We start from the raw sequence: 12,247 nt of genomic DNA, 5'->3' as shown, positions 1-12,247 counted from the left end.
AATTACTGTTTTTCCAGCCTTACTGGAAACTATTTTGGTGCTCTTCATTAAATACAAATCTAATTTTTGGCTTGAGATATATAATTGTTATCATATTAAGAAGAAGATCTGGCCGGGTGCGGTGGCTCACACTTGTAATCCCAGCACTTTGGGAGGCCGAGGCGGGTGGATCACGAGGTCAGGAGATCAAGACCATCCTGGCTAACACAGTGAAACCCCATCTCTACTAAAAATACAAAAACTTAGCTGGGCATGGTAGCATGTGCCTGTAGTCCCAGCTACTCGGGAGGCTGAGGCAGGAGAATCGCTTGAACCCAGGAGGCCAAGGTTGCAGTGAGCCGAGATCATGCCACTGCACTCCAGCCTGGGTGGGAAAGTAAGACTCCGTCTCAAAAAAAAAAAAAAAAAAAAAAAAAGATCCTTCTAGTTTTAATTTTTGTGTGCCTCAGGACCATGTAAGTAACTTGCAATTATTTATTCTTTGAAAGTTAGAAAGATTTGTCTTTGAAACTCTCTTATACTGATAGGTTTCTTAAATGGGATTGTTCCTCGGAAACTGTTTAAAATTCTACTATGATAATTTATGTTTACTTTTCTATCTTATTCCCGGGCAATTCTGTTTTTTGTTCCTTGGCATTTGTTTATTTTTTTCTTTCGAAGCAAAATTAGCTCTTTAATTACCAGCTCTGTTGTTTTGTTTTCTAACGTGTGCATTTCTGCTTTTCTTAGGTATATTTTTGCTTTCTAAATTCTTAGATTAAATGTTTATGTATTTTCAGTTTTCCTATTTGGTAATTTAAATGTTCAAGGCTGTGAATTTTCTTCAGTGCTTTAGTCATGTTCTATAGGTTCTGATATATTCTTTTCATTACAATATGTTGTACATAGTTTACTATTTCAGTTTTGATTTCTTTAATGCAGGAATTTTTAAAACATTTAAAAATATCTAGATGGTAGATTTTTCTTTTTCTGGTTTTGCTATTAATAGTGACATTTTACCATTTATTGCATTTTAATACAACAACGTGATATATGCAGTTTCTTGAATTTACTACTTTCTGGAATTTATTGAGATTTTCTTTGTGACCTAAATGGTCTTTCTTCCCCTCTTTTTTTTTTGATAAGTATTTCATGGACCTTTAAAAATAAAAGAAGATGTATTCTTCATCTTCAGGATAGGGTGTTTTGCATATATTTATTATAGCCAGTTATTGAATATGTTAAATAAATCTTCTATAACCTCATGTAATACTTATTTTTCACTGATTTATAAAATTTTAAAGTACAAGATCTGATGCATAAAATTCATAGCCAATATTTGTTGCAGGTTGTACTCTCTATAATTATAGAGTAGTGTTTTGGGTATGATTTAATACTTTATTGTTTTGGGTGTGATTTAATACTTTATTGTTTTAGCTGAATTAGACTTGTTTGATATTAATGTCATGATTCTTGTTCTCATTTGTTTGCATGGCTGTATGCTTTTGTCACCATTTTATCATGTCTTAGGCTACTTTGTTTTAGAATTATTTCTTGCATATAGTATATGCTTGGGTTTTGTTTTTAGATTACAAATCTATTTCTTTGATAAAATTATCATATTTCCACATTCATAAGACAAAGGTGGTTGGTATTAACTCTGTCATCTAATTCATGTTATCAAACTTTTGCTTTTAAATGTTTTATTTTCTTTCAATCCTTTGTATTTTTAAAGAGCGTACAGCACTGCTCATGTTTTGAAGGAATTATAGTTTGTTCCTAGTATCGCAGTGGTTAACCTTGTAACTCTGGTATTCTTATAGCTATCTTTCTTGATTTGACAATATCTACTTATTTCCTATTAAAAAAGAAAGGAATCTGCCTGCTATTACTTTGTCCCATATGTTTTCATATTCTCCACCTCCTGATTTTTATTACTAATAGTATAATTTCTATATTTTCAGGGTTTATAATATTTACGCTGTGTTCTATAACCCCATAATTCTCATAATTTCCTGATTTGAGTGTTATATTTAATTGAATTCAATACTCATCATAGGTTTTAAGTCATGTTTTGTCTTAAAGTGCCACAGTCATGGAGTTCTTGCACGTTAGAAAGTATGTCTTTGGTTTATTCCTGAAATATATCTGGATTTAAAATTCTTGGGTTAATCTTTCTTCTCTTGAGGGTCTTTAAACATTAGACTATTGTCTTCTAGTGTTGAACGCAGCTATGAGTTTGAAGACAGCTTTTTCCTCTCCTCCACATAACTTGACTTTTTTCTGGTTGTCCACCAAATTCTTCAATTTTTTTTTTTTTTGAAATGGAGTCTCTGTCACCCAGGCTGGAGTGCAGTGGCACCATCTCAGCTCACTGCAACCTCTACCTCTGAGGTTCAAGTGATTTTCCTGCCTCAGCCTGCTGAGTAGCTGGGATTGCAGGCGTGTGCCAATGCACCCTGCTAATTTTGTATTAGTAGTAGAGACGGGGTTTCGCCATGTTGGCCAGGCTGGTCTTGAGCTCATGACCTTAGGTGATCTATCCACCTTGGCCTCTCAAAGTCCACTAAATTATTTTTTTAAAAATCTCTGAAGTATAGTAACTTTATCTAAATATGTCATGTTGCTAATTCTGTACCAGTTTTCTGGATGCTTTCTTCTATTATATCTTTAAATATTTTTCATTTGCATTTATTCTGTTGGCTTCAGAATACCACTTATGGGAATATTGGAGATCTTTTATCTGTCACTCATATCAATTATTTTCTCTGTAATAATTTAAACCTTTGTTCTTTCCTATTTTATTTTGTTTAGTTTTATCAAATCCATCTATCATTACTATATTTTCAGCAATTTTTATTCATTTTTTGTTTTCTGATTATAATATGGCTGATTTTCCTCTTCTGGTTTTTGAACTTTATTAATTTACCCTCAATATTCTTCTGTTTCTGCTACATTTTCTCAAGCCCAAAGTGTCATTATATGAAAAAGAGACTTTATTTTTAAAATTTCTCTGATGTCATGGAGAAGAGGTTGTCTGATATTTTCCGGGTGGCTGGGTGGCGTTGTGCTTCTTCTGCCTATACTCTTTTACTGCCTACACTTTTTCATTCTGTCTACATGCCTGAATCCCATGCTAGTGACAGTCTGATTACGGCTGATCTCTCAACAAGGGCCACACTTTCCCAGCTCTCTATTGACTGAAGAGCAGCTTGTGGGACAAGCTGGTGTGTGAGCTGAGGCAGCAGACAGCTTGGACCTAAGTATTTTGCTTCAGAATATTTCCTCCTGTGGTGATTTAGCATGTACTTCTCTTCAGCAAATAATGTTCACATCTGCAGAGCCAGTATTGTGTACCATCTCTCCTCAAGTCTGCAAAGTGTCTCATTCGGACTGTATGTCCCTGCTTTTCTGAGTGTTCTGTGGGACTTGAGGATGTTCCTACAGTCTCCATACTCCCCACACCTTGTCTTCTGAGTATGAGTTTACCAGTTTGGAGCTTCAGGACTTTACCCCTTACTTTTGGAAAACTTGGAGCTTTTCCTATAGAAGTGTATTGGAGCCTGTGTTTCCTGCCACCTCATTTCTTCCCTTGGTTTGATTTGAATTTTAATTTTACTGTGGTTAGAAGCTGCTCTCCAGAGTTTATAAGTCGGGGAATGTGGGTTTTCAAAAGTTTCACTGAGGATGGAGTTTCTTTTTTTGTTTGTTTTTTTGTTTTTTGGTCATTTGTGGTTGGTTTCAGTACGTAGAATATGGTAGATATGCCTTTTTCTCAACTGAAGGAGATCCTTACCCTTATCTCAATAATAGTTACCATATATTGGATGATTACTGTAACACAGTATCACACCAGATACTTTGTAAATATTACCTTATTTAACCTTTGAATCAATAGGGAAAAAAACACAGATAATATTCTTTTAGGGAGGTATTTTTATCCTCATTTTATAGATGAGAAAAACTGAAGTTCAAAGAAACTGCATACTTTACTTTCAAGTACCTCATAAGCCAAAAGCCAAAAGTGGTAGAGAGCTGTCTGAGCATGAACCTAAAAATTTCAGCAAAGAGATTCAACAGTCACAGGTATCTGAATAGGAATCTAGATGCAAGATCTTCCTACAGCCAGCTGTAGCAGCAGCAGGGGCCACGGTTTAATGGTTACCTCTCAAGAGTAATTACTAGGGGCCTATTTTGGTGACAGAAAATGGAAACTTAGAGTTCTGAAGTTTATAAATAACCACTGTACTATTTATAACACAGAGAGATAAAAACTAAAGGTTCTTGGAGGGCATATTTAAACAGGCAGTGTGGAATTAACCACAGTAATCTCATGATCACTAAGTGGGCTTGGAGCAGCTCCTGGGCTCTGTCAGTCAGTTTGGAGAGTGGGCAGAGCCTCTCAGGAGCTCCTGGAAGGAATTTTGTATGCTGACAAGCAGGATGCTATGGCCACAAAATGTACTATGGTAAATGGGGAGAAAGAGTTGATACAGATGAAGAGAAAGTGTTGGCAGTGAAAACAAATCTGGGCAAAACAAAGATTTAATTTCTTAAATATTAATATTGGATTTTCCTGAGGGAAAGTCTTACAGGCAATGTTCTGTCACAATGGAGAGGTGAAGGAGCACAGGCACTGTTACCAGAAAAACTCAGGGCTCTGCCACTCACCAGCTGGGTGACCCTGAGCAAATTATTAAACTTGAGCTTAAGTTTCTTCATCCTTAAAATGGGGACCACAGGCCGGGCGCGGTGGCTCATGTCTGTAATCCCAGCACTTTGGGAGGCTGAGACGGGCGGATCATGAGGTCAGGAGATTGAGACCATTCTGGCTAACACGGTGAAACCCTGTCTCTACTAAAAATACAAAAAATTAGCCAGGCGTGGTGGCAGGTGCCTGTAATTCCAGCTACTAGGGAGGCTGAGGCAGGAGAATGGCGTGAAGCCAGGAGGTGGAGCTTGCAGTGAGCCCAGATCTCACCACTGCACTCTAGCCTGGGTGACAGAAGGAGACGCTGTCTCAAAAAAAAAAAAAAAAAAAAAAAAATGGGGACCACAATGTCCACCTCACTAGGCTGGTGTGAAAAATCACACTCAATATATTCGAAACCTTTGTCTACAATGACACCAAAATCTGTTGCTTTTTCAAAGTTCTATTCACTTTCTGCACTTCAGCCTTTCTACCAGTTGTCTTTACTTATGCTAATGGATGCTTATTAAAAACCCTGGGTGGCTGCCTATATGTTTAACAGCTCTATTGAGGTACAATATTTAATGATATTATTCACTCGTTTTATCACCATCATCTAATTTTAGAACATTTTCACCACCTCAGAAAGAAACCTGGCATCCATTTGCAGTCACTCTCAATTTCCACCAACAACCCAGGCTACTAACTGTTTACCAGTTGACTTTTTTCCTCTATAGAGTTGCCTTTTCTGAACACAGAAATGAATTCATATAATTTGTTCCCTTTTGTATATGGCTTCTTTCACTGAGTGTAATGTTTCTGGGGCTCATCCATGTAATAGCATACATCACTACTTTGTGAATTTGTTTTTTTGTGGTTTAAATATTCTAGAGCAGTATAAAAAGGTTTATTAAGAATCTATCGGAGGGCAGGCATGGTGGCTCATGCCTGTAATCCCAGCACTTTGGGAGGTATAGGCAGGAGGATCGCTTGAGCCCAGGAATTTGAGAAGAGCCTGGGTGGTATAATGAGATAACCGTGTGTCTACAAAAGATACAAAAAGTAGGCACGTATGGTGGTGCGTGCCTGTATTCCCAGCTAATTGGGAGGCTGAGGCAGAAGGATTTCTTGAGCCTGAGAGGTTGAGGCTGCAGTGAGCTTAGATTGTACCACTGTACTCCAGCCTGAGCAACAGAGGGAAATCCTAGCTCAAAAAGGGGAAGAAGAAAAAGAATCTACTGGAATATTTCACAGTTTTCTGAGTGTACTACCTATACCAACCTGAATGTGACAAATAAGGGCAACAGCTAGAGATGAGGAAAGAAAATGTCTTGATGTCCACCATAAGCAACTTCTCTTCTTTGTGGCTCTTCTCCCACGCAGCCATCTCAATACAGCATTGGCCTTGTTTATTCAGATGCTGATCCTTGGCAATGGAGAAAGCTTGTTATATGGAAAGAACATAGGTTTTGGGCTGGGCATGTTGACCCATGCCTGTAATCCTAGCACTTTGGGAGGCCAAGGTGGGTGGATTGCTTGAGCCCAGGAGTTCAAGATCAGCCTGGGCAATATGGCAAAAACCTTTTACAAAAAGTAAAAAAATAAGAAATTAGCCAGGTGTGGTGGCGTGTGCCTGTAGTTCCAGCTACTTGGGGGGCTGAGCTGGGAGGATCTCTTGAGCTCAGGAGGTGGAAGTTGCAGTGAGCCGAGACTGCACCACTGCACTCTAGCCTGGGTGACAGAATGAGACCCTGTCTCAAAAATAAATACGTAAATAATAAATAAGAGTATAGGTTTTGGAATCGGACAGACATGAAACTGAATCTTAGCTGTGTCACTGTCTAGGTGACTGTGGGAAAAATTTTGCAAGATGTTAATCCCAGTTTTTTCATTTATAAAGCAGGTATTAGTTATACTTGCCTTCTAGCTGTTGTCAGGATTAAATGAGATGTTTGTAAAGTAAATACTAGAAGCACATAGCAGAAGCTGCATAAATAGCAGTTATAAAGTTTATCAGCCTAGCCCCCTGAACTCTGGCCTCAGGTCTTCTTTCTATTCACACAATTACTATTTCATCAAGGCTGTTCTTAGGCCAGGGCTTTGATGCTCAGTAGCCCCCTAAGCACAGCACAGTCATGGTCAGAAATTCCAATGACAGGTTGAAATAGCTACAAAGAATTTATTAAAAGAGAGTACAAACTTGTTTGGGGCCTGTTTAAATCTAGAAGATCAGTTCCCCATTGAAGAGCCCTCCCACCAGCCTCTTGTGACTTGATGAAAATACTCAATTACAGTTGGCTTCCTCAGATATGTCCGGTGTGGTCACGCAGGGCCCAACATTCAGAAGGGCCCTGAGCTTGGTTTAACGCTTTGTTGTTGCCATCTTGAAACTTGTAATAGTTCTATCTTTGAACTTGTGTTTAGTACATGAAGTCTAATCGGATAAGAGTCTATGCATGAGCTGAGGAGATACTTGCAATATGCGTGTTCACTATTGTAACATCACAGGATCACAGAATTTCAAGTGCACCCACAACGAGTGGGACTTCAGTGAGACGCAAAGCAAGTACAAAGTAAGTGTATGACATCAATGACCGACAGCCCCAAGAAGGCATCACTTTGCATTTGACCCAGATCTTGCTTCTCATATAGAAAGAAGGCAGTGGTGTTTCTAAGAAACAAACAGTCAAGGAACTCTATCATATCTTCCTTATGTTACGTCCTTATATTAGCTAATTACTTTCATTGAAAATAACAGAAGGAAATGAAAAGATAGGGCAACCTGGAGTTGTTTTACCTTTCCCTCCTTCCATTCTCATCAATAAACCAAAGGTAGAAAGTGTTGTTAGGATGTGCACATATCAAGAAATAAAATAAAAAGAATTGCTTATTTTTTTGAATTTTGTAGCATTTCCACTGTTCTGATAAGAACAAAAGGCCTGTGTGCATAAGCTATGAAGTATGTATTGTCTAATTTTAATAATCCTGCATACTGATTAAATGCTTTAGAGTACAAAATATAAAGATGAACAGTAAAAATTCACACTGATAATTAAAAATGTCATTTTTTTCTTCTCTTAGAATGACATTAAATAGCAAATAAAGAAGCATCATGACAAGTTAAGGGAGAGACCATGGAATAAAGGAAAAAGTGCCTTTAATGGCACATTTTTTCTTGCTTTTTGAACAAAGGGCCTTGCATTTTCTTTTTGCACTGAGCCCCACAAATCATGTAGCCAGTTTTGCATCTAACTCTGTTCTCTTTTCTGCAGTCCCTGGGTAACTGCCAGGGGAGGACTTTGGCTTTTTAAAGAGATAATAGAACAGATGTGTTCTCAGAGAAGGAAGGCCCTATGCAGATGAACTTTCTTCCTTTTGTCATGAAAACCCTCACTATTAAACCAGAAAATAGAAGCCACTGGTTTGAGGCTTTCCCCTTATCCCCTCAGCTTATGTAAATATTTGAGGTGTTATTTTTCCATGGCTCTGGGAAGTCCGATGACCCAACACACTTTTGCATAAACATAAATGATATATTTATCTTGAGGTTCCTCTTTCTGAAAGTCTAGAACTAACATTTGGGTGGGGGCTGTGAGTTTTTTTTTTTTTTTTTCTTTCTGAGATGGAGTCTCACTCTGTCTCCCAGGCTGGAGTGCAGTGGCGCAATCTGGGCTCCCTTTAAGCTCTGTCTCCCTGGTTCAAGTCATTCTCCTGACCCAGTCTCCTGAGTAGCTGGGACTACAGGCGCCCGCCACCACACTGGTTAATTTTTTGCATTTTTAGTAGAGACAGGGTTTCACCTTGTTAGCCAAAATGGTCTCGATCTCCTCACCTCGTGATCTGCCCACCTTGGCCTTGTGCTGGGATTACAAGCATGAGCCACCACGCGTGGCCTGTGTGGGGGCTGTTTTTAAATCTTCTCTAAAGTTCATGCCAGCTTTGGAGATTTCATTAAATATGACAAGCGAGAATTTGGGATGGAGCTTATGTGCACTGAAGGCTGATGGTGTGCACAGGGGAATCATGGAATATGTGGCACTGGTCACAGAGATTATATAGGTAAACTTTCTACCTTGACTCAGGAATAAAGGCAAGAAATTGTCAAAAGCTATTTTTTGTTTTTAGTTAAGACACAAAGTGATATTCTGGGAGAAAGAAACTCAATATGAATCTCAAAGTTTCTAGAAATTGTTTTGGGAACAGATTTGGAAAATTAAATCATGGCGCATAAAATGCAACATTAATAGAAAAAGAATGAAACTGCAATATGACCAAGGAGCTTTTAGATTATGCTGCATTCTGTCTCCATTTATGGCACATCATTCCCCTGGCTGTCCAAGCCAGAGTCCTGGGAGTCAACTGTCTCCTTCACCTCCAATCAATCACTACTTTTACTGTTTCCTACAAAACAAGTTTTGCACCCTTCTGCTCTAGCACATCTGTGGCTCTGGCCCTCTTTTTCTAACCTAGGTGATAGTCACAGCAACCAACCACCCTTCCTGCCACCAGCCAATCTCTCCTACCTTAAAGCTATTTTTTACACAGCCACCAGGAGAATCTATCTGAAGCACAAACCTGGATATGTTGCTTGATTAAGCACGTCAGTGGCTTTCAGTTGTTACAAGATGAAGCTCCTGATTATGGCACCAAGGCCTACTAGGGTCTCACCCTCTCTGGACTGACATGATTTTCCAGTAAAGAGAATCTTATTCTGCAAACACACTAAATTGCTTGTAATTTCTTGAATGCATGTTATTGTCTTATGCCGCTGCACATTTTCTATTTCAGTCTAAAGCCATTTTCTTCATTCTCCAGCACATCTTCTCTGTGTCTAATTTTCCAACTCTGTCTCCTTTTGCTCTTCTTTCTGTTCCCTCTTGCCTTCTCATACTTCCTCCTCTTCCTGAGAGCTAGCATTTATTAAATGCTTACTATGTAATTATGCAGTACTTAAGATTTCACACATTTAAGTGAGCCGAGATCACGCCACTGCCCTCCAGCCTGGGTGACAGAGCAAGACTCTGTCTCAAAAAAAAAAAAAAAAAAAAAAAAAAAAAAATGGATTTCACACATGTAATCCTCACAATAAGTTTATAGGTTCAATTTTATTATATTTTACTGTTATTCCCATTATTTAGAGATTAAAACGGGTTGGTGAGTTTGAGTGATTTAACTAAGCCTACTAATTCTTACCTGAATTTCAACTCAGCTTTTCATGACTTCACATGTTACTGTCTTAATGTCTGTGCGCTATATCCTCCAGTAAAATTTCCCTGAACGTTTCCCTTTGCTGAGTATGGGAGTATGGCAGTTACTTTCCAGGATGATAAGCAGATCTGTATCCTCTGCTTCTTGGGCAATAGCTAGACTATTTTTCCTACCCCTTGAGATAAGCAAGGAACTGTGATTGAATTCTGGCAGATGAAATGTGGAAAGGATGAATGCATGCCACTTTCAGGAATGACCTCTAGAGTCTTCTGGATGATCTGCCACATACTCCCTACTTTCGCAGAGAATTTGGAAGCCCTGAAGATGGTGGTACCATGAGATGTAAGGAGCCTAGGATCCTGAATGATCATGTGGAGCAGAGCCTTGCCCTTCATCCTGGGAGCAAGTGATGGGGTGTTTTGTTTTAGAGAGTTCCTAAGATTTCTAGGATCATCTGTTAAAACTGCTAGTATTATCTTCCCTAACACATTGACTTAGTGCCTATTAGTTCTAATGTTACGTTCGTATAATATGGAAATTATCTTTTTATGCATCTATCTCTTCCAGTACGTTACTGGGGAAATTTCACAAAGAGAGACTCTTTTCCCCCTAACCTGTATGTTGGTCAAAGGAGACACCTTTTCCTGATCAAAGTTTGTATTTGGTATACTAAGTCTTCAATAAATGTTTTTTGACCTAGAAACATATCTGTAGTAAATACCAATACTAATGATTAACATGTATTGGGTGCTTATACGAGAAAGACACATTATCAGGCACTTACACTCATTGCTTTATATAATCCTCATAATTCACAAATGTTACTTCAGCACTTACCATATATTGGTTTCTATAGGATGCAGTGGGCATACATTAGTGAACAAAACAGATAAAAGTCTCTGTCTTCATAAAGCATAAACAATAGGTGAAACAATCAGATAAATAAATGAGAATATTTTAGAATATTTGATGGTGAAAAGTGGCATTGGAGAAACATGAGGTAGAGTAGGATGAAAGAAGTTGATAAAGGCTGGGGCATGTTGCTATTCTAAACATGTGGCAACAGAAGATTTCCTTAAAAAGATAGCATTTGAACAGGCACTGAAGGTTGTGAGGTCACAGACAGTGGTTGCCAGGGGAAGAGCATTACAGTCAGAGAGAATAGCAAGTGCAAAAGCTTGGAAGAAGAAATGTGCTCACGGCACCTGTACAAGGTAGGTGTTATCTTCATTTTGCACAGAAGGAAATAAAACCCAGAAAATGTAAGTGACTTGTCTAAGGGCTTATACTAATAAGTGGGACATTATGGACTTGAACTAAAATCTCTTGAATTTAAAAATCTGTATTCTGTTTTGATACACTCCCTCTGTCTGCAACTTTTACTAATTACACTAAAAGAATACACACACACACACACACCATTCTAAAAGAAACATGTTGGTAAATACTGAAGAGTAACTGTTTCAATAGCAATTTAAGCTCCTTCTAGAGTGACTTCTTGTGACTTCTTGTTCAATAGGAAATAGAAGGGTAAAGCCAGGGTCTTTGCATATAGCCTCTTTTCCACTAAACAGACCACCTGTAAGACTCAGAAGTGAGCTTGAGTCTAGTTAAATCATACCTGTGTGGCTATTCTGGAAGCTGAGTGATGCAAGTGGATATTTTGCTTTTTCTGAACTATGGCCTTTGGTCGTCTAATCTTGTAGTACCGAGTGGCAGTTAGGCAGCTTTTTGACTTCAAAACTTTTGCAGTAGCAGCAGAGGCCCCACGGATCTTGAGTCAGCTGTGGTGACAGTGGCTGCCCTCTTGTCAGGCCAGTTTGGCAGTTTGCTTCTGGAAGTTGTTCCTAGAGGCCCAGCCTAGAGCCTTACTCTCTAGTCTTTCCACTAATACCCTAAACAAATTCCTTTCTTCATCAATCAGTTAGGGTGGCCTCTATTGTCTGCCACTGAACCCTGACTGGTAGAGCAACTGGCAGGAAAATGGGGTGACTATGATTCTCTTCGATGATTCTAAGCAGGCTTCTAGTTTACTGTCATTTGTATACATATGGCCTGCTCACCTATTTTGTTCCTATGATCCAAAGTTCTTGTCAGTCATAGTATTGTCATTATCATTTTCTCATTATTGTAGCCATGCCTTCTTTTGTCTCTGCTACTCTGAGACTCCATCATAATCAGGGAGCCTACTTGTGAGACAATGTCTTCACCTTTGCCCTTGACCTATTTCTATTATACTTTTCAAAGGTGCTGGTACTTTTATCACTAATGTATTTTTCAATGCTCTGTGGAAATACCCTTTTAAGAGATATAGGGCACACGTGAATGGAACATGTGTGATAAATCCACCACAACAATCCCATCTCTATA

Source organism: Rhinopithecus roxellana, chromosome 8 (genome assembly GCF_007565055.1).
Source record: "Rhinopithecus roxellana isolate Shanxi Qingling chromosome 8, ASM756505v1, whole genome shotgun sequence".
NCBI lineage: Eukaryota > Metazoa > Chordata > Mammalia > Primates > Cercopithecidae > Rhinopithecus > Rhinopithecus roxellana.
The sequence above is the reverse complement of the archived record's forward strand: the minus strand, read 5'-3'. Positions refer to the sequence as shown.